At 33.6% G+C, this 23,633-nt stretch overlaps 1 non-coding gene across 1 annotated transcript; it reads right to left on the reverse strand.

Moving 5' to 3' along the window:
* Positions 1-11,175: 11,175 nt before the first annotated feature.
* Positions 11,176-11,282, reverse strand: LOC112533819. Its single transcript, XR_003078174.1, has one exon. It is a non-coding gene; the product is annotated as a small nucleolar RNA R71 (small nucleolar RNA).
* Positions 11,283-23,633: the final 12,351 nt, after the last annotated feature.

Raw genomic sequence — 23,633 nt, forward strand, 5'->3', positions numbered from 1 at the left:
ATTATGACTCATAAGGCAGCTACTTCTTACTGAGATAATAGACCACATGCTCTATATCATTGGCTGTGCATTGCACTGCCATTGCCCCTATGGCTTTGTCATCCAAGGCTAAACGGCTTTCCATCCTTTGGCGGCTTTAGTACCGGCGACTTCATCAGATACTTTTTTATTTTATCGAAGGCTTTCTAATAATGTTCATCCCGTACAACACGCTGATGCTTCCTTAAAAGCTTAAATATATGAATCGCAAACCATTGCGAGCTTGAAAATGAATCTACTGATGTATTTCAAGTGTCTCATAAAACCTCTGACTTTTTTCTCCGCCTTCGGCACCAGCATCTCCTAAATAGCCTTAACCTTATCCAGATCGATCTTTATGCCCCGCTAACTCACTATGTGCCATAATAACTTCCCTGACGTAACTTTGAATATACTCTTCTTCATATTGATTCTTAAGTTATACCTTTTCACTTGTCCTAAAAACATATCAAGAGCTTGGAAGTGCCCTTTCCTTGTTTTAGTATTTTACCATCATGTCATCAACATACACCTCCACCTCCTTGTTTATCATTTCCTGAAACAAGGTAGTGGCTACTCTTTGATAAGTCACTCCTACGTTCTTTAGTCCAAAAGGAATAACCTTGTAGCAGTACATTCCCCACTTGGTGATAAATAATGTCTTTAGCTTGTCCACTACTGCCATCATGATCTGATTGTACCTAGAGAATCCATCTATAAAAGAGTACACCACATTTGAGGCAACATTGTTGACTATTGCATCTATGTGAGGAAGAGAAAAATTCATCCTTAACCTACTTAGCAACCTCTTCTCGTATTTTCTTTCCCCATTCTGGCAATAATCTTCTCGTCTTTTGTTTGACTAGCTTAATGTGCGGATGAGTCAAAATATGATGCTTTGCTATTTTCCTGTCTAGACTTGGCATGTCGTCATATGACCAAGCAAATACTGTTTTTCTTTTTTCTATTATTCTCTTCAATTATCTCCTCTTTTTAGGAGTTATATCATGAGCTATCAGAATGTTCTATGGATTTTCATCTATGCCTAAATTAAATGAAGTAATTTGTATGGAATTCATGTCAAACATGCACATGTTATAATTATCAAAATACATACTACCATTAGGAAAAACATCACACAAGTAAGTAAAATTGTTCATATAATTGATCTTAGAAAAGAAAGAAACATTATCGTCATAAATATCGGACGTTATTACATCATCATAAAAAATATTAATAATGTTATTTTCTAAAAGAGTAGTTAGTTCCTCTTGACTTATTTTCTCCAACAGGGCAGTGAACTATTCTAGCTTCAACTCCTTTATCTTAGTGATAACCTTCTCTCAGACTTTATTGATACTTAGCTCGACCATCCTGTCGATGATCAGACTCTTAAAAATCTCTAACCCTAGTACCTCAGTCCATCTACAGTGACAGGTTCAGGCTCCCTAAAGTAGGGCTTATACTCCTAGATGAACACATCTTTTAGATTCTTACCTTTTGGTTTACCCTCGTCTTCATCTTTAGAATAACCCAATCCATGCCGAGTCTTCTAACCTTTGAAGTTTGGCAGCTCCGTAATACCTTACTGATTCTTCCCCAGCCCATTCTAAGCATGAAGGTCATCTTCTTAAACATGCTGGCTACTTCAGGATCCATGTAGTACTTATACAGAACATCAACTTGGAATCCAATAGGGGCATCCAGATCCTTGACAGCTTTTTAGATGGCTGAGACAACCTTGCCACCTTCGATGTTGATGGTGACGATCTCGCCTTCATAAAGGAACTTTACCTTCTGATGTACAATGGAAGGAACTCCTTGTTAGAGTATACCTTAAAGACAAAGAGTTTTCAGATGATCTATGTTAATTTATACATCAGAATTGATGGCATACAATTATACTAAAGGCATTGTTCGACTCTAATGGTATGAGTAGTCAGGTATTATTAAGGAATCATCCAAACCTTTAGAGATGAGCACCATAGAATGTAAACACAAATGTAAGGAAATATGAAGCAAGTTTATAATGATGACGTTCTCACTACATACGTTTCTAAACTTCGTAGTCAATGTTTGATCAAGAATTAGATACTGATCGTTGGATATTGATCAAAAGCTCGAGACTACCATAATGTGTTATCACTTACTTATGAAGTAAGCATCTATCTCATAGGGTTGAGGAATAGGGATTCCAAGATAAGCATATAGGTGCTAGTTACAAGAACAAGTTCATTGAACACAACCCTACTGAGTAGTCTATATGGAATTTATGCCAAGTGTCTATGGACAATACTCTTGTGACAATCATGTAAGATGTGATCCCTAAACTTAAGATAATAGTATATTTTCTTATATGAGAATTATTATACTTTGATACTATCTTATGTGCTCCTATCCATGGAGCAATCAAGAGATAGTCATTGGGTATACTAAGAGTCATATAAAGATAATAATTATCAATAAAGAATTCATTGCCCAAGGTTATTTGAATAAAGATTATGAAAAAAGTTTCATAGATCATATTCAAGATATTATATGCAATTATCAAGAACAAATATGATTTATTCAAATTACAGAGTTGATATTTGCATCCATGCTCTATGAATCAATTGGGATAAAACTACAATAAAAGGATTGAATTATATTATAAGATTGTTCACTATAAAGGTTGATTAAAGCACCTTAGTCCTTCCGCATATTTAGGTGGTCATGATGCATTGCTAGATGCCAATATTGATCTATGAAATATAAATTAATTTAATTAGAGAATTAACATTGAATTAAAAGGGTTTAAGGCATAATTCATTGTCAACATGTTAGGAACCTTTTGGGTCACACACAAATGGGCTTGAAGTTGAGATTAAAATGAGGCTTAAGATTGGGCTTAAGCTTATATATATTGAGAATGTAATTTGAATGATTTTTTATTAATAAATAAATTCTTACTATGAATTTCTTTGTTTAGTAATTTCATTTTTAAATTCAACTTGTCTGCCAATTGGTCTATGGAATAGAAGTAGTCCGCCAGTTCAACTCCGAGACGAAGCCAAATTTTTCTCAAACTATCCTAAAAATGAAATTTTGCAAAATCTTACTCTAAGAGTATACTAACTTAATTGTATTTAGATATCTAATTCTAAATAGGATATTAGAATTAAAAGGTTTATTTTATAAATTTTAAAGTAGAAAAGCAAAAGAATATATCATACAGAAGTATTTTTCATATTTTATCAAAATAAGATAAAATAATTAGTGTACAATTTGTGTTCTAAATATATTTATTATAGATATGTATACATATATATATTTGATTTTAAATAATAATAAATCAAATAGTTAATATTCACATGCAACGTACGTAAGTAAGAAAAACTAGTATTTATTAAAAGGGATACAAAGTAAAAACTAAAAAGGAGTTTTAAATTACCTTTTACATGTATTAATTAATTAAATAATAAGAGTATTATTTAATAATTAATATTAGGATTCTTTTAATAAATATAGATACACACACGTGCACATACACACACATATATATAATAAGATGACGTTATTATTTCTACAGACTAAACAACACATTCTTTTAAGAAACAAAGGCTATAGGGATTTTAGTAGCCATAGGAAAAAATAAATGTAGGGTTTAGTTTCTCTATCTTTGCCAAATGGTTTGTAAAAGAAGATCAAATTTCTAAACTACTACTCCTATTTCTCTGTATGGACAAACTATAAGTTTTAAGTTGGAGAGCTAGAAAGTCAAAACGTCAGTTTCGTTGGATTTTTGCACTACAATAGGTAATCTTAATAATTTTAAGATAGATCTAGTCACTTAATAATGTAGAATATAGCCTGATCTAGTATATGCAAGAGTTGTGATATGTTGTGTGTTTAAGACTTTAAACCTTAAATGGTTTTTATTAACTTTTCATTTTGCTGACTGTTATTAATTATAATTGAGTTTTTTTTCTAACAATGGTATCTGAGGCACATTGTATTTCACATAATTGATGTAATTATATCTATTGGCATGTTACATTTTGTATTTTTGATTAAAAACAAAAACATTATGCACAGCTAATCGACACTACACAGTGTCGCAGGGTATTGCAGCCAATGGTAGTTCTATAACTAAAATTAATTATATTTTTTTTAAGTGTTACATAAAATACAATTTAATCATTTCTCAATCAATTCACATGTTTGAAATGAAATTTCAAAAAGAATTTTTTAGATTTAAAGTGTTTAAATTCAAAGTATTAAATTGAAAGGGGTCAATTAAATTAAACTGCCAAAAGATGAAATTATTAATTTTATTATTTAATTTCTACAATCTTGGTATGTATGATGATCACGGATTTTAGGAAAGCCAATATGATTGAATTTTTATTTTTGGTATAATTTTATTATATAATATTTAAGGTCTGCAAGCTCTATAATGTTTATAATCTCATCTTGGTAATGCAAAAATAAAATTAATATAATTATAGAATGAGTACAAAATTATAGAGACTTAGATATCTCTCAAGGAGGCCTGATAATCTCTCAATGAGCCAATGGGAGCTTGAAGACCAAGAGTTATGGTTTTTAGTAATACGATTACCACGGACTCAGTCCAATCCTTGTGGCTAGGATTGGACCCATATATATCTATGATCATATGAGTTTATTTATCTTTATTTATATATATATATATACATACATACATATATATATATATATATATATATATATATATATATATATATATATATATATATATATATATGTATATGGATGCATGTGAAAATTGAGACCCAATAATAAAAACAGAAAATCTTCCAAAGAAAATATTAAGTTGACAAATAATATAATTTATGAACTTATATCATATTCATGTTATAAATTATATGCATTTATTAATTCTCAAGAATTAGTTCGAATCAATAAAGTGTGTATATGTTTACTGAATAGTGGATAGAGCTTAATTATGTATAATGAGCTAAGAATGGCATGAACTTGATGTCAAATATACTAGGAGCTCTTTGTGCAATGGTGAAAGAACATGTTTTCTTAGATACTATTTCACCAATCAAGTCACAAGTATCCAAAATATTCATACCTAATGATTTTCCACAAAGTGATAACGAAAGGTATAACTTGTATAAATCTTTCCATTTTCTAATTTAATTCAATCCAATCGTTCATAGAGAGATTTATTCGATCACAAAAATTTCTGGAGCACCTCTAACAAAGGGATAAATAATCAATTTTGAAAAAATATAGTGTCAACCTCTTTTCAATATGAGTCTATTTAATTGCCAAGGGAAGAACTTGCATCAGTATCTCAATTTCAATTCAAACATGGATTTGATTCACTCCATGTTCTCAGAAATATTTACCATCCAAAAAGAGGAAAAAACAGAGTCTTTATCTAAAGAAATGTGTTGAAAAAGGACAAATGTATATAATCTTTCAACGAGATAATGCTTCTTTTATTCTTCTCAAAATAGAATATATTCCAAACATATATGTCATAGTTCCTTACTTTCACAGGGTACAAATTTTTAAATTTGCTAATTTTAGATACCTTTTCGAACTTATTACTAATACTAAGTAGTAGTAAAAAATTTATATCCATTTTTCATGATATTATGCATGGATCTGATGTAAGACTATAATGGATGGTGCATGAGGTTCACAAAAAATAAGAGTTATTTATTAAATTTTGATATGCCAAGATTGGCACATGAACCTAAGGTATGTTAAAATTTTAGGATCCAATCGCTGACTAGAAATCCAAACCAACAAGGATATTTATTACTCAGTTTCGAACACCAAATCCTAACATGGATAGCACTACAAAAAAAATTGTTTGGCGAAGGACATATTCGTCGGTATGTGTGCTTAAATCATCGCTAAGACATTTTACCGACAGCTTAGCAACGGGCGACGGCTGTCGCTAAAAAAGGCGTTGTTACATCTCTAACAATGCCTACATTGCTCATAGGTATATGTTGGCGACGACAACTTCCATCGCTTAGTTGAAGTTAGGCATGCTAAAGGCATTGGTAGAAAGGCATCGTTGCATTGTTTTATCGACAGAAGGTGCAGTAGTTAAATCATCGGGAAAAAATTTGTCGATACACCGTCGATAAACGACCATCGCTATACCGTCACTAATGTGTAAATTTATTTTTAATATCCATCGCTAATCTGTTGGTAAACTTTGTTATATTTTTTTCTTTTATATTAGAGGTCGTCGCTAACCTATCACTACTTTTTTGTATTTTTAAAAATATTTATTTATAGTTGTTGCTAAACACATTAATTAATTTTTTAAAATTTAATTAGTATTTTAGAATTTTTAAATTAATTAGCATATTTTAAAAATTGAAATAGAAATAAGAAAGTGAAATTGAAAAATAAAAATAATTATATACAAAAAATACAAAGTCAAAATATTTTACAAAAGATAATAAAATAAAGTATAAATAGAAAAGTCTATAATCAGAGGCAGTTGATGAGGAGGAGTTACCGTGGTTCTGAGCCAGAGGATACAAGGTAACAGTTGCAAATGCACCAGCTGGAGTAGGCGCAGGTGGTGGAACGAAGTCAACACCAACATGCGAACCATGTGCTGCATCGTTCGCTCGAGATCTACTATGCAACCACCGTACTCCTGATTCAGCTTCGCTCGTATCTCTGGTCTGAGCGCCTCCCGTGAGTGATCAGAGGCAATGCTGTTAGAGCTACCGGAGTTGCAGGGCTAGGTGAAGGTAGGCGCCTCCAAGCCCAGCCCGTATATGTGCTGCTTCTTCTCCCCGTCGACCACATCGATAACCACCTATAGGATTAGAAGAACCCTCACCGGGCTGAGATGCAATAGTTGCCCGTGCCTCAACAATATTCTATAATAGATAGAAATTAAAATTAATTATTATATTAAATCGAAACAGTAGGAATATCAATTGAAATTTTTTAATATGTTATAAGTAACTTACAGAAATATGCTAAGACTTGTTATCGATGTTACAATTGGACATAATTTAACTAAACATTAGTTATTGTTTGTTTTAATCTTTACATCCCTGTAACTCATGTATTCAATTCAAAGGTAGGAACCTATGCCATTCAGAAATGCATCGTTTGTTCAACTGTTCAACGTTATCCGCATATTCATAAAAATTTTGACATCAGCTCCCCTTAGTCCTCCAAGTGCACGAAATGGAATATGAGTAACCGTATAGTCTAATATGCACATGAAGAAATCTACATATGAAACGGATAAACGTCAAACAGGCTTTTTACAGATAACATATTTTCAAACTGTCTACATTGGACAATTCAGTAACCTCTCACCCTCTAGTGAGAAAGACATCGAACAACAATCTATGGTTTCTAATTCATAGGGATAGTCTTGTATCCCTATCGTTACTAGATTTCTTAAAATTTAAATCTATTTTTAAAAATTTTTATATATTTTAATCACTTGTTTGGGATATCTTATTTCAAGAAATAATAAAATTACTAAGTTATTAATTACAGTTTTATACAAACTTTAATTTTTAATTTTTGAGATATCCTTTTACCCCTAAACTTTTATCAAAATTTCAGCAGAGTCTCCCCTATAATATGGAAATACCCCCATGATAGATCATAAATAGTTATACTTATTATGTTTAATTCCCTCATATTTTGATTGGTGCTTAATTGTGGAAATTACGTTTGTTCTGAAATATCAAAGATTGAGTGGAATTCAGTCTAAAGACATGTTTTAAAGCATCACTTGTCAAAAACCAAGTCTTTTGGAGGAAGAGTGAAAATTTATGCAAAAGGTCATTTTCAATAAGGCGTGACCACACCTTACAATCTGTGGGCTGCTGGAATCTGTAGAAGAGAATTTTAAATTTTTAGTTAAAGTCATGGTGGACCCACTTTAATGTTATTTTCTTTATTTTGAAAGTGCTGGATAAGGAAAACTGACTTCCATATTATTTAGGATTTTTATTTGTTTAGATTACCCTTTATCTTTCCTTCCTTATAGGATTAAGATCATATAGGAAGTCTATTTCTTTTTGGATAAGGATTAGCTTATTAGGGTTTAGGTTTGACTTCCTACATAAAGAGGGTAGTTCTATAAAGAAAGGCATGGCTGAGAGCTTTGATTTTATTGATTATTTTTCTTCTTCTATTCTCTACAATTATTGTGAATTTTTACTCCACCATGTGTGGCTAAGCTTTTAGTTTCCAATTCAAGAGTGAATAAATTCTATTTGTGATTTTGTAAGGCTTTGTGCTTAATAGAATTCTTCTTTAATTCAAATATTCTTTATTTTTTATTTTTAATTGTTTATAAATTTTTTATATTGATTGAACTAACGACTCAATTTGATATTGATTTTTCTATTTCTAACCTTGAGTTTGTGATCCGGAATTATCATGAACGATTGACACAAGTAGCAAGGAGCTAGCTCATGTGTGTGTGATTGCGGCCTTTTCGAATTACATAGCTTGCATGATAGACTCTAGGGAAATAAAGGAACAAGATTAATTCAATTGCAGCTATCTCGATTAATTGATGTTGGTTTAGTCATTCTCATTATTCTTAATGCTATCATTGAGTTGATATGGAACGCTATCGTGCCCAGTTGACTAATGGTAAGTTTTGATTTGGATGTTGGCTTTGAGTCAATTATATTAGGAGAATTTACACTTGCTGCGGCTTTTCCGAATAAGTAGACTAAGCACTTGAATAGAAAAATTGATATTTAAGCCTATGATCAGAATTACAATTAGATGAAATTTGCACTCATGAATTGGAAGTTTGGTAAGATTGATTTTTATTTATCTTAATATTCAGCCTTCATTATTTTTTGTTCATTTATAATTTTGGTTTAAACATTCAAAATCTCCCCATTTTTATTTAACTTTGAGAAGCTATTCACATTGGTTCCTTTGGGATTCGACCTGGTTTTACTATTTCTACAAGTTAGTTTAAGAAAATCAGTAATTTATTTTGAAGGGCTTCGATAATCCGTTTGATGAATTCTGTGCATATTTATTGACTGTTTATCAGCCATTTATTCATGTATTTGAGTCATATTTATTCTTGTTTGATCGCACTTTGGTATGTTTTTTAGTTTTTCAGGTTTTCGAACTCCTTGATGGGAAATTGATTGATTTCTGAGCAGAAACCAAGCTATATGGATGATTAACGCATATTAGATTTTGTCGGAGTCGATTCCTTGATTAGCGCACAATTCGAGGCCTTCGCACGGGCAGTTGCACGACCATGCACATTTGCACGGCCTCCCTTGCCCATTGAATGGGCCATACATATTAGCACGGGCTGTTGCACGGGGCATGGCACGGGCCGTGCATATTTGCACGGGGCGTGGCACGAGCCGTGCATATTTGTACAGGCCGTGACACTACCATGGCACAGGCTGGGGCACTTCTGCCTATAAATAGGCGCACGTAAAATGAGACAGGGTTCCGCTTCTGAATTCTAGACTCTCTACGTGCGTGACCCCTCACTTCTACACCTCTGTTCTTGACATTTTGGGAGACCAACGTCAGTTCAAAGGATTGATTTGGAGGATTCAATCAAAGATTGAAGTTTCTAGACGATTGACTGAGACATCCGAGATCCATACTTGAGGCTGGTTTCAGAATCGGTGCTTGCAACATTTTCACTCCGATTCGAGAGAAGAAGGGTTATATGTTCCATTTCCTTTTCTGTTGTTTATTTCCTTTTGTATTTATTTCTTTCATTATGAGTAACTAGGGCTGCCGAACCCATTGGGGTTCACCTTTGTTGATGGATTGTGCTTAATTATTGGATATTTAATTGTCATTCTTGTAATCTTCTTGTTGTTTAGTAATAAAATTTGATTAAGTTAATTTGAGACGTTGAATTAATTATTTTTTGGGTTGTTTTGTGACATTGAGAAATGCTTGTTACAACTGGAAATTGAATAGTAAGAACTAGTAGATAACACTTAGAGATAAGGTTAATTCACTCGCCAGATTAAGAATTAACAACTCTTAATAGATCTAAATCACGCTTAATGCTAATCTGTAATAATATGATAGAAAGAGATTCCATTAGGTTAGAGTAGGTTTAGGAACTTGGTGAGCTCGAGAGAGGAGCCGAGTTCGATTCAGGATTTAGGCATGGGTACTAAGATTGGTAATTTGTAAAATCAACTTTAGAATTCCATCACTTAGGTCCCCTTCGGGTTTGCTTCTTTTGTTACGGTTTTCTTTCAACTATCAGTTGTTGTTCATTCATTTATTTGCATTCATAGTCATTAGTTAAATAATTTCAACTTCTCACACTTTATTTCAGATTAGATGATATAACGAACAGTAGTAACTTTAGGTTCACCCGATCTCCAGGGATACGACCTTGATACTCACTAGTGCTAGGTCGCATCGATAGGTTCACTGCCTTAGGTGTAGGTTGCATCAGTAGCCTATCAAGTTTTTAGCGCCGTTGCCGGGGAACAAGTAACGATGAACTAGAATGAATTGATGTTGTGTTAATTTAGTCATTATCTGTTCCTTTATTTATTCTTTATTCTTTTTTTATTATTTTTATTGATTGGTGGTTGTTTGGTTGTTGATTTCAGGTAGTTTATGACCAGGAGCTCTAACCCTGATCCCATAGCACCCTTATCTAACCTAGAGCGCTCTCTCAGATTATTGAGACGACGTTTGTAAGTAGTTGAGGAGAAGGACGGAGTTACAGTTCAGATTTAAGGAGCTGACGCGATGGAGAACCTCAACCCCCAGCCCGATGACGATCACAGGATGATGTACGAGTTTGCTCGACCATCTTTGGATGGGATGGGATCTAGTATAGTCAGACCTGCTATAGTGGCCAACAACTTTGAAATAAAAGCCAATGTTATCCAGATGATTCAGCAGAGCATGTAGTTTACAGGATTGCCCAGCGAGGATCCTAATGCTCATATCTCTAATTTTTTGGAGATTTGTGAAACATTCAAGATAAATAGAACGACCAATGACGCCATTCGGTTGAGATTGTTTCCATTTTCCTTGAGGGACAGAGCTAAGAGACGGTTGCAATCTCTTCCACAGCAGACAATTACTACCTGGAAGGCGTTGGCCGAAAGATTTTTATATAAGTATTTTCCTCCCGCTAAAACTGCTAAACTTAGAAATGACATATCTTCTTTTGTGCAGTTTGATGATGAAAGCATGTACGATGCATGAGAGAGGTTCAAGGATCTTTTAAGATGCTGCCCACATCACGGATTGCCAATGTGGATGCAGGTTCAAACCTTCTACAACGCGTTGAACTTTACGACAAGGCAAATGGCGGATGCTGCAGCAGGTGGGGCGCTAAACAGTAAGATGCCCGAGCAGGCTCAGAATTTGATAGAGGAAATGGCCATGAAACTTTTCATGGCAATCCTCTAGGAGCCGACCAGGAAGACAGGCAGTGGTCAACCAAGTAGATTCTACAGCAGCCTTGGCAGCTCAAGTGGAGCTTCTGACCAAGAAGATTAACCAACTCCAGATGCCGGTTCATGCAGCGAATGTTGGCTGCGAGTTTTGTGGTGGCCTTTTCGGTCTGTTATCTGCAGGAGGTATGTTTGCTTCATCTTCCTCTATTTTTCCATCTGTTTCTGTTGTGTCTTCTGATGTTGAGCAGGTTGATTATATGGGGAATGCCCCAAGGCAGCAGAACGATCTCTACAGTAACACATACAACCCTAGGTGGCACAATCATTCCAACTTAAGTTGCAGGAACAATAATGCTTAGGGTCCACCTGGTTTTCAGAGACTTCATCAGCAGCCATAACAACAGCCAGCTGGGCCTGCACAAGCTCCTCCTCCACCAGAAAAGAAATCAAATTTAGAGGAGCTTATGATGAAGTTTGTGACGTCTACGGAGATAAGGTTCCAGCAAACTGATAGTGCACTTAGGAACCAGTAGGCCTCGATTCATAACTTGGAGACCCAGATTGGCCAAATCTCTAAGATATTGTCTGAGAGGCAGCAAGGAGCGCTCCCTAGCACCACTGAGTCTAACCCGAGGGAGCACATGAATGCCATCACTTTGCGTTCAGGTAAGTTAGTTTCAGCTCCTTCTAAGCTTGTTTTTTATGACTTCACTATTGATGTGCAGGTTGAGGCGAGCAGTAAGGTTAAGGAACCTAAGGGACAAAAGGTGAAATCAATTCCAGTCACGGAATATCGACCTAAGATTCCTTATCCTGCTAGAGTCAAACAAGCAGAGGTGCAAGAGCAGTTCAGTAAGTTTTTAGATATTTTTAGACAATTGCATATTAACTTGCCTTTTATTGCATTAGAGCAGATGCCGAAGTATGACAAGTTCTTAAAGGACATACTTAGCAGAAAAAGGAAGTTGGAGGAGCTAGCCTATGTTCAGCTTAACGAGGAATGCTCAGCGGTGTTTCAGAGCAAGTTGCCAGAGAAACGTCACAATCCAGGGAGTTTCACTATTCCTTGCACTTTAGGTAATTTGTGTGTTGATGATGCATTAGCTGATTTAGGGGCTAGTATAAATGTCATGCCTACTAGTTTGTTCAATAAGCTAGGTTTGGGGGAGGCAAAATCCACTAGGATGTGCATTCAATTAGCTGACCGTTTTATTAAGCTTCTTAGGGGGATTGTAGAGAATGTGCTAGTCAAGGTAGATAAGTTCATATTTTCTGTTGACTTTGTGGTTATGGGTATAGATAATGAGCATGGTGTATCGTTGATTTTGGGGAGACCTTTCCTTGCCACAGCTAGAGTAAAAATAGACGTATTTGAGGGAAAGTTAGAACTTAATGTAGTGGATGACTGTGTTACTTTAGTTTACCCTTATTTAATAGTTCTTCCACCGACCATGTTCATGCCATTTGTAGTATTTATGGGATTGGTCCTGCATGTAATAAACAATGACAGGATGTATAAATGGATGATGCTATACATGTTTCTTTCCCTGTTTATATGTGTTATTCATTTGAAGAAAACAACTTGTATTAATGTGAGACTTTGTGTTATGATAGACCCGAGAAGGGTAGTTGCAAGTTTGTTTTTGACAAGTCACTTAATCAGAATTCGGAGTGGATGAATGGGCATCCTAACTCGGTGCGAAGAGCACCTCCTTAGTCATATACCGCACACATCGGACCTGCTCTTTGCGCTTATATGCCTCAGGCCCCAACTTACATTGAGCCTACCTTCTCAACTTGCTCGCGATGCAGGAATGCTGCTGCAGAGTCCAGCTAGACCATTCGAACAAAAAGAAGCACCTTCGGGAGGCATTCCCGAATCTATTTATGCTTTTTGAATTTTTGGACATCTTTTTATTTATGTAGTTATTTTTTTAGTTAGATACTTCAGTTTTTTTTAGTTTGTTTTATTTTGAGGAGATTTTATTTTATTGCACCTTTTACTATATGTTGTTTGGGATGTGTTTATTCTTGAGTTTTGCAGGAGTTAGCCTACTCGATGCTCATACGTAATTTTGAGGACTAACATATTTTGGAGTGTTAAAGCACACATCAAGGGCAGTATCCAGTAGACTTTCTAGTTTTTATCTCTTTCTGTTGTCTTGTTTTTCTTTTAGTTTTCCAATTTTTTTGTGGACTCCCATAATTAGCTTCATTATGCATATTTTATTCCTTTTATTTTGGAGTGCCTACCTTGTTCACACTGAGGACAGTGTTTTTCTCAAGTGTAGGGTAGGTACCTTAGTTTTGTGCTGGTACCAATTTTGTTTCCGCTGTTTTTATCTTGTTTTCATTTCCCTTATTGATTGAGTCTGTTTATTCTTACTGTCCTTATCTTGAGTTTTATTTTAATCAAGTAGCTAATAATTTTTCTCTTTTGAATGGATACCCGTATAGCTTTTTATCGAATCTTATTGAAAGAAGGCAATGAATGAATCTCTTAATTTCAATCAAGCCAGGTAAAACTGGTGTTTTTCCTTAATTTTTTTCATTTTACTTTATCTTGGATATAGAACACTGTTAATATTGATGCTTATTAGATTGTTTGATTTTTTAGATTTGGGTTTGAGAATTCATGCAATTTTATCCCACTCAAATGGTGAGGCTTTTATGCTCCTTCTATTTTTTATTAGTGAGCATTATGCAGAATTTTTATTTCTAGAACTTGCTTTTTGATGACTTTTGAGATTACATGAATTTTTGATAGTCATGAGATGATTTGGGCACTTAGGAATTATACAATGTGGCCAAAAGCCTAACCCTATTTTTCCCTTAGTGAACCCATTTTGAGCCTTAGCCTTTTCTCTTTCATTGTAATTTACCTCTGACACTCATTTTATCACTTATATTCATTCTACCATTCTTTCTACCATTATTGCTGGAAATTATGTACGTTTATGCTGCATTTCATTTTGGATCAATTTGCATATATTCACTAAGTTACTAGATTTTTCGTAGATGCTCCCTTCAATCCAAATGGTACATATCATTTTACTACTTTAATTGAGCATTGTATTACTTCATCCTGTGTTTCTGTTGTTGCAGGAATAGTGCAAAAAAAATTTATTTCGAGCATCATCTTATTATTAGAGCAACTTAGTGTTCAATTTTGGTACAGCATTTGATCCTGGACTATATTCTTGCATTACTTGCATAATTTTCCAGCAACTTTCAACTCACTTTCCATATTTCTTCGTACCTTACCTTAACCCCATTACAACCTGGCTCAAGACCCTTTGATCATGTTTATTGACTATTTCATAGTAGTGGAGATCGAATCTATAAGCAAGCTTATGGTAAGCACCTTTTTCTGTACTTTTGCGTTGAGAGCTTGGCGATATTCTTTCACCTATTTACACTTGTGTGTTTTGAGTGACATCCTGTAAGGCATGGTTCTCGAATTCTCAGTTTGGATGGTTTATCATTTTAATTTTAGAAGCTTTATTAACTTTGTTCTCTGTCTCAAGGATTTAGTGATTTGGGGGTTTTGAGGAAATTCGTCATGGAGTTTTGAGACCTGTTTTGAGCTAACCTCCTGCAAAGTATTTGATTGAGTTATTTGGTATCTGTTTGAGGAGTGAGTTGTTGATTGCTTGAGGACAAGCAAACGCTTAAGTGTGGGGTAGTTTGATGTAGATGATTCTATGCATATTTATTGACTGTTTATCAGTCGTTTATTTGTGTATTTAAGTCATATTTATTCCTGTTGATCGCACTTTGGTATGTTTTTGAGTTTTTCAGGTTTTCATTCTCCTTGATGGGAAATTGATTGATTTCGGGCAGAAACCAAGCTATATGGGTGATTTACGCATATTAGATGTTTGTTGGAGTCGATTCCTTGATTAGCGTGCAATTCGAGGCCTTCGCATCGGCAATTGCACGGCCATGCATATTTGCACGGCCTCCCTTGCCCGTTGTATGGGCCATGCATATTGGCATGGGCTGTTGCATAGGCCGTGCATATTTGCACGGGCTGGGGCACTTCTACCTATAAATAGGCGTATGTAAAATGAGATAGGGTTCTGCTTCTGATTTCTGTACTCTCTACGCATGCGACCCCTTACTTCTACACCTTTGTTCTTGACATTTTGGGAGACCAACGTCAGTTCAAAGGATTGATTTGGAGGATTCAAGCAAAGATTGAAGTTTCTAGATGATTGACTGAGACATCCGAGATCCGTACTTTAGGCTGGTTTCAGAATCAGTGCTTGCGACATTTCCACTCCGATTCGAGAGAAGAGGGGTTACATGTTCCATTTACTTTTCTATTGTTTATTTCCTTTTGTATTTGTTTCTTTCATTATGAGTAACTAGGGCTGCCGAACCCATTGGGGTTCACCTTTGTTGACGGATTGTGCTTAATTATTGAATTTTTAACTACTATTCTTGTAATCTTCTTGTTGTTTAGTAATACAATTTGATTCAGTTAATTTGAGATGTTGAATTAATTATTTTTTGGGTTGTTTCGTGACATTGAGAAATGCTTGTTACAACTGGAAATTGAATAGTAAGAATTGGTAGTTAACACTTAGAGATAAGGTTAATTCACTCGCTAGATTAAGAATTAACAACTCTTAATAGATCTAAATCACGCTTAATGTTAATCTGTAATAATCTGATAGGAAGAGATTCCATTAGGTTAGAGCAGGTTTAGGAACTGGGTGAGCTCGAGAGAGGAGCCGAGTTCGGTTCAGGATTTAGGCACGGGTAGCAAGATTGGTAATTTATAAAATCAACTTTAGAATTCCATCACTTAGGTCCCCTTCGGGTTTGCTTCTTTTGTTACGGTTGTCTTTCGACTGTCAGTTGTTGTTCATTCATTTATTTGCATTCATAGTCATTAGATAAGTAATTTTGACTTCTCACACTTTATTTCAGATTAGATAATATAATGAACAGTAGTAACTTTAGGTTCACCTGATCTCTAGGGATACGACCTTGATACTCACTAGTGCTAGGCCGCATCGATAAGTTCACTGCCTTAGGTGTAGGTTGCATCAGTAGCCCATAACCGTTCACCCCATAAAATGGGTCCAATTCCTACGTAAAAAACATTCCGAATATAGTAACAAATACAATACACATCCACAACACATTTAACATGTTTGTTATATTGTTCTATTTGTTTAACATGTTTATCATATAAATCATAAATGTAACATGTCCATCACTAATTAAACATACATATAAATTTCAATTATATAGCCACAAACACAATCAAAAATTTCAATTGAGCATACTAATCTATTTATTAACTTATTGAATAAATTAAAGAAAATGAATATACATACTGCTTGCTAATCCCCATATGCGTCTTCTATCGAAACAATATGATAAAATACATAAATACATATGAATATAATAAGTAAATGTTTATAATAACAAAAATTATATAAAAATAAATTTAAAATTAAACAACTATAATTAAATAATTAATAGAATAATAAAAATCACACCTTAAACTAAACAATAATAAATTTAATAAATGTTTATCATAACATACATTATAAAAATTAAACCTAAAACTTAAAAACAAATTATAGTTAAAATACATTAACATAAATTTAACTCAATAGATATAAATTAAATTACACATTAAAAAATATAATAACATAACTTGTAAAAATTAAACCTAAAACTAATAAAATATAATTAAACCAAATATAATAGAAATTTTATTTAATAGATTTAAAAAATAATTAATGTAAACAAAACAAAAAATACAAAAATAAATTTAACTAAATTAACATAAATTTTATATACAAAAATTAAAAAAGATATATCAAACTAAATTAATATAAACATAAAATTAAAAACTTACCTTCACTAATATTTTTTTACTTAATATTTAAATTTGAAATTTAAATTAAATTATACAAAAATTAAATATAATTAAATAATTAATATATAAACTAAATTATATAATTAAATTAATAAAAAATAAAACAATTCAATAAAAAAGTTAAAGCTTACCTGTCATCGTAGAGAGAGGGGAGAGGACGCTGAGGGTGGCGGAGCTCGGACAGCGACGTCGGACAAGAAGATTAAAAAATATTTCAAAATGTAGGAAAAGAGAAGGAAAGAAACCTACCTAGGTGACAACGACGGCAGGGGCGACAGTGCTGAGGAAGGGAGAGAGGAAGTGGGAGGGGGAGAGAGGGAGTAGGAGGATGGCCACGGGAGGGGGAGAGATGGAGGAAGAGAGAAAAGGAAGGGGTTGTGTTGTTTTAAAACTTTTCAATTTAGCGATGAATGTTATTTCGTCGCTATATTTTAAGGTATAACAAAAAGCATAACGAAACGCCTTCTCATTAAACACAATTACCGATGGATGCCATCCGTTGCCAAACGTTAGATCATAACAGGAAACACTACCGTTTATGATTAGCGACGGACACCAACCATCGCTAAGCTATAGGGTGGCATATAAGCATTCTAAGATACTACATATTATACCAATTAGACAAAATTCACGTCATAATCCATTTAACCCATAAAACACCGGCTTTCGCAAATAACTTTTCATAATATTCTGACTTATTTAATTTATTACAACCTCATAATTCCAATAATTAACTTATCGAAATTCAAAATAATTTTCCACCACACAAGTTCGATATAATAATTTATTTCGAGTATTTAAATAATGTAATGGTCCCATAATCATTTAACAACTTATAATTTAAAGATAATTCATCCAAATTAAATACTCTTATGCGGGAAGAATTTTAACAAACCAATACCACCAAGATTCTTGAGATAATGCCACAAAGATTCTAGCCCTCTGCACGTGAATCGATACATCGACACCCGCTATGGCCGGAAAATTCAATGTTGCTGGAATCACAACTCGTAGCCACCTACTCGAAGCTCTCAATGTGAGAAGTTTAAATATATAAATATTTTTGCCTAACTCTTCACCATTTTTTCAAAATACGCCTAATAAAATCTTGCTCCAGCGAAGCTTCTTTTCCTTTTTTAGGCATTGGCAGCTACAATAGGGATCTAAAATGGACTATTTGGAGCTTGAGAAAGCTAATGCCAGCAGCCTTACACACCCACAACACCTAGAACAATCCTTAGGCAGCCTATATTCTCCCTTTTTCTCTATTTTTCGGTAAGAAATGGAAGGGAACCGAAGCTGCAGTTCGTCAATGGTGGAGGACAATTGAGAAGGTGGGGTTGGCTGGTTAAAAATAAAATAAATGGGGGAGGGTGCAGCTGGTTGACATTGGAGGAGGTGTGAAGGGGAGAAGGAAGTGGGTGTATACGGGAAAGAAAGAAAAGAAATGGAAGAGGGGAAAAATTAATGGGTTTGGTACCAAAAATGTATATTATTATTACTACTACTATTTTACCGTTTATTATATATACATATATACATATACATTTATAGGTTTACTTAGTTTATATTTTTATTATTACCAATGAAAACAAAATAAGGTCTCAAGTAATGGTGCATAAAAGAAAATGTAATTAATTAAAATAATAGAAAATTTATAGGTGTTATAAGTAATTAATTATTTTTGTTATTTTCTGCAATTGTCATGAAAACATGCTAACAAGCTTACTGGGCCAAATTTTATGAATTGACTTAAAAATTTGAGAATTGTTCTACAAATTTGAAAGGATTAAATGTGTTCTGGATACTCCTATGCCTTTTTTTCTAGAGAGGAAAGTAAAGATGAAAGGGATACTCTAGAAAAGTGGTAAGATGATGATGCCCAAGCTACCTATTATATCATGGCATCTATGAGTTTGGAATTCTAGAGGCAACATGATAAGATAAAGGGAGCAACAAATATAATTCTTTATCTTAAAGAATTATATGGTGAGATAAGCAGGACCACTAGATATGAGATATCTAAGCAGTTGTTTAGGTCTAGAATGTCTGAGGGCGCTGATGTTAGGGCTCATGTTCTTAAGATGATTGGTTACATTGAGGAACTTGAAAACCTAGACTTTAGCATGGATGAGGATCCACATACATATTTGATTCTTCAGTCCCTTTTAGAATCATTCTCACAATTCATTATGCACTTTCACATCAATAATATAGACTACTCTCTTTCCAAGCTTCTAAACATGTTAACCTCGACATTTTGAGCTATGAAGGGTAAGGGTAAGGAGATTGTCCTTGTCCATAATTCAGTGTTCTGGTTCCTCTAAAATGAGATAGAAAAAGGACAAAGGAAATGGCATTGCTTCTCACTTAAGGCCTTCTAGAGGAGTACCAAAGGACAAGGGCAAGGCCAAAGCAAATGGCAAAGGAAAGTGTTTCTTTTGCAATAAAGAAGGTTATTGAAGGCCATCATATCTGCATCTATTAGCTTGCCCTCTTATCATTCTTTAATTTTGGACAATTGTCCTTTTAATCCAAATGCTTATAGAAACATTATTTGTATTTCTAATATGATTATAAAAGGTTATGTGTTTATATTTAAGGATAATGTTTGTAATATTCATTTTAGAAAAAGAATTGGTTGGCATTAGCTTATTGCAAGATGGTTTATTTTATTTGCAATTGAATGATAAGAAACATGCTAATGAAATTTCAGTTGTGGATGCAATCATTAAATCTGAATCTAATTTAAAATGTGTATGGCATTTAAAACTAGGACACAGTGCACAAGATAGGATTAACAACTTAACTAGTTTGAGCACGTTGAAACTAATGGACTCAAGCCCAATTCCAACTTGTGAATCTTGTCTTAAAGGCAAGATGACTAAGATTCCTTTTGTTGGATCAAGGGAAAGGGCTAAAGATATTTTAGATTTCATACATAGTGATGTATGAGGACAATTTAGTATAATAGCTAGAGGAAGGTATGTATACTTAATAATCTCTTTACTGATGATTACTAACGGTATGGTTATATATACTTAATGAAACACAAGCATAAATCTATTGAAAAGTTCAAAGAATCCAAAGTAGAAGTAGAAAAACAAACAGGAAAAGGTATAAAGTCTCTTACATCAAATCGAGGTGGAAAATACTTTAGTACTGAATTTAGTGAATTCTTTAAGGAACACAGAATAGTTTCACAACTAACACCTCTAGGAACCCCACAGTTAAATAGAGTTTTTGGAAGGCGAAACCATACCTTATTAGACATGGTACGAATGTGATGAGCTACTCTAACCTCCCCACTTCATTATAGGGGTATGCTTTTGACACAGCTTGTTACATTCTTAATAGAGTTCTTTCTAAAGTTGTCATTACTACTCCATATGAGATGTGATTGGTAGGACTCCAAGTCTTAAGCATATTAAGATTGGGGTTATTGGGCTTATATCAAGAAGCTTAAAATAGACAAATTAGAAGGAAAAGTTATTAAGGGAAGGTTTATTGAATATCCAAAGGAAACTATTGAATTTTATTTTCTATCGACCTAATGAACAAAGGGTTGTTATTAGTAAACATGCCATCTTTCTTGAAAAAGAGTTTATTCAAGATGGAGGCATGAGTAGAAAAGTGGAACTTGATGAGATATCAAGTGAACAGAAATTGAACAAGCTGAGGCACACTTGTCTAATGATGATCCAATGTCTATTGATAATTTCAACACATAATAACCACATAGGTCAAGTAGAGTATCTCAAATGTTGCAGAGATTAGATTTTCTGCATAAGAATGTGCAAGAGTTGTTTATTCATACAGAAGATTATCATTTAGATGACCCTACTACCTATAGAGAAGCTATATCAAATATAGACTCTTCAAAATGACTAAAGGCCATGAACTTTAAAATAGATTCAATGTATCATAATCAAGTTTAGAAACTTGTAAACCCACCTGAAGGAACAATACCTATTAGAAATAAATGGGTATATAAGAGAAAAGTTGGTTCAAATGGGAAGGTTGAGACCTTCAAAGCCAGGCTAATGGAAAAAGGGTATAGTCAAAGTCAAGGTATTGAATATGAGGAAACCTTCTCTCTAGTAGCCATATTAAAATCCATTAGAACCTCTTTGGCTATTGCTACACACTATGATTATGAAGTCTGAAAAATGGATGTCAACACTGTTTTCCTTAATGGATACATTGAGAAAGATATCTATATAGAACAACTTAAAGGTTTTGGATGAGAGGGTGAGTCCTATAGAGTATACAAGCTTAAGAAATCCATTTATGGTCTTAAGCAAGCATCAAGGAGTTAGAATCGTCGTTTCAATGAATCAGTAAAATCTTTTGTCTTTATTAAAAATGATGATAAGCCTTGTGTTTACAAGAAAAATAGTAGGGGTTCAATCACTCTTCTAGTCTTATATGTAGATGACATTTTATTAATAGGCAATGGTATCAGCATGCTTACACCAGTCACACAGTCTGGTTATCCAGCACTTTCTTCGTGAAAGATTTATCAGAAGCAACCTATACTCTCAGTATTCATGATTTTATTATGCATTTATAGTTAATATATTTTTAACCTTATAGTGTTTTTGCTTGATTTTAGTTATTGAGTTGTTTATTATGTGTTTTTAAGGTATATTGGCAATTCCAAATAAATATGAAGCTCTTTAGGGTACAAGTAAACTCTTGTATTGATTTAGAAGAGCATCTGGTGTTAGAGGAGTAACTTAAGTCACAAAAAATGGAGTCCTAAATCGAATCGCCCCTAGAACTGATTTTGATGAGTTTAGAAAGTAAGGACTAGTAGTAGAACTGGGTGAAGTACTAAAATAATTCAAGCTAATATTGTGAAATGGTCCTTGAATCGGTTCACTTGCAAAATCATACCCAGGATCAATTGATGAACTAGATGAAGACAAAGAGGAAGTAAAAAGGCTATTGTGAACCGGGCCACTGGTGTTTTGGGACCAGAGCTGGTTCATGAACCGATTGGTGTCGATTAGTTTTTAATTATGGATTCAATTTAGAGTATGTCAATTCTTAACCTGTTCATCTTGTGATTATTATGAATGCTTTAATTGGTCACCTTAGTGTTTTTATATTGGGATTTGTAAAATGAGTTAAAAGGAGGATTATATATCTAGATCTACAAGAGTATACATAATAAATTAGGTAAAGAAATACATCTAATTGTTGTGATTTAAGAATTGTTGCTTAATGGGTTTAGTTAAGTAATTTTCCTTGAGAATTGATAATTCCTTAATTAAATACAGGTTATTAGCTTGAAAGAAAATTAACATATTTTGGAAATAATTATATTCTAGAATAAACTCTAGACCTGATAATCCATGATTAAATCTATTAGATGAAACCCAGATCTCTAGTATTCTAAATCTACTAATCTATATATTTTAATTGCTTTCTTAATCTTAATAATTTTTACTATAAACCCTGTAATCTATTTTACACAATTCTTAGACTTATATGTTAGATCTTATCCTCCTAAAATCAATCTTACTTGATAATCCTATACCATAATTGCCTTGTGTACTTGCAAGTGAAGTTTTAAGTGATCATTCGCATCTATAAAGATAGATCGAAAAAGAATATAGAACTATCATAAAGACTATACTTAGAAAAGATGTTGAAGATATTTAACATGCTTGATTATAAGAAAGTGACTTTTACCTATTAGGCATGGTATTCATCTTTTTAAAAGGATGTCTCCAAACACCCCTTAAAGAAAGCGAAAGAATGGCCAAAATCCTATATGCTTTAGCTATTAGGAGCTTAATGTATGCTATATTATGTACAAGGCTAGATATTGTTTATGTTGTTAGTTTGACTAGCAGGTATCAATCTAACCTTAGTGAAGATCACTAGACAATAGTTAAAAAATCCTTAGGTACTTAAGAAGAACTAAGAATTTAGTTTTGATTTGTGGAGAGGGTAACTAACCCTGAAAGGCTTCACTAATTCTGATTTCCAATCAGATGTGGACAATAGAAAGTTTATCTCAAGCCAAGTGTTTATTTGCAATGGAGAAGCTGTGAGCTGGAAGAGTTCCAAGCAGGAAACCACCAACTGACTCCACTACAAAGGTGGAGTGTATCTAACCATTTTATCTAGAATACCTTTATACTATGATAATAATAGAGCTATAGCTCAACCTAAGGAACCAAGGTCTCATAAGAAATCCAAACACATAGAACAATGATATGATATCATTCGAGAGATTATTAGGAAAGGAGACGTCTCTATACAGAAAATAACATCAATAAAGAATG

Source organism: Ricinus communis, chromosome 6 (genome assembly GCF_019578655.1).
Source record: "Ricinus communis isolate WT05 ecotype wild-type chromosome 6, ASM1957865v1, whole genome shotgun sequence".
Classification (NCBI taxonomy): Eukaryota; Viridiplantae; Streptophyta; class Magnoliopsida; order Malpighiales; family Euphorbiaceae; genus Ricinus; species Ricinus communis.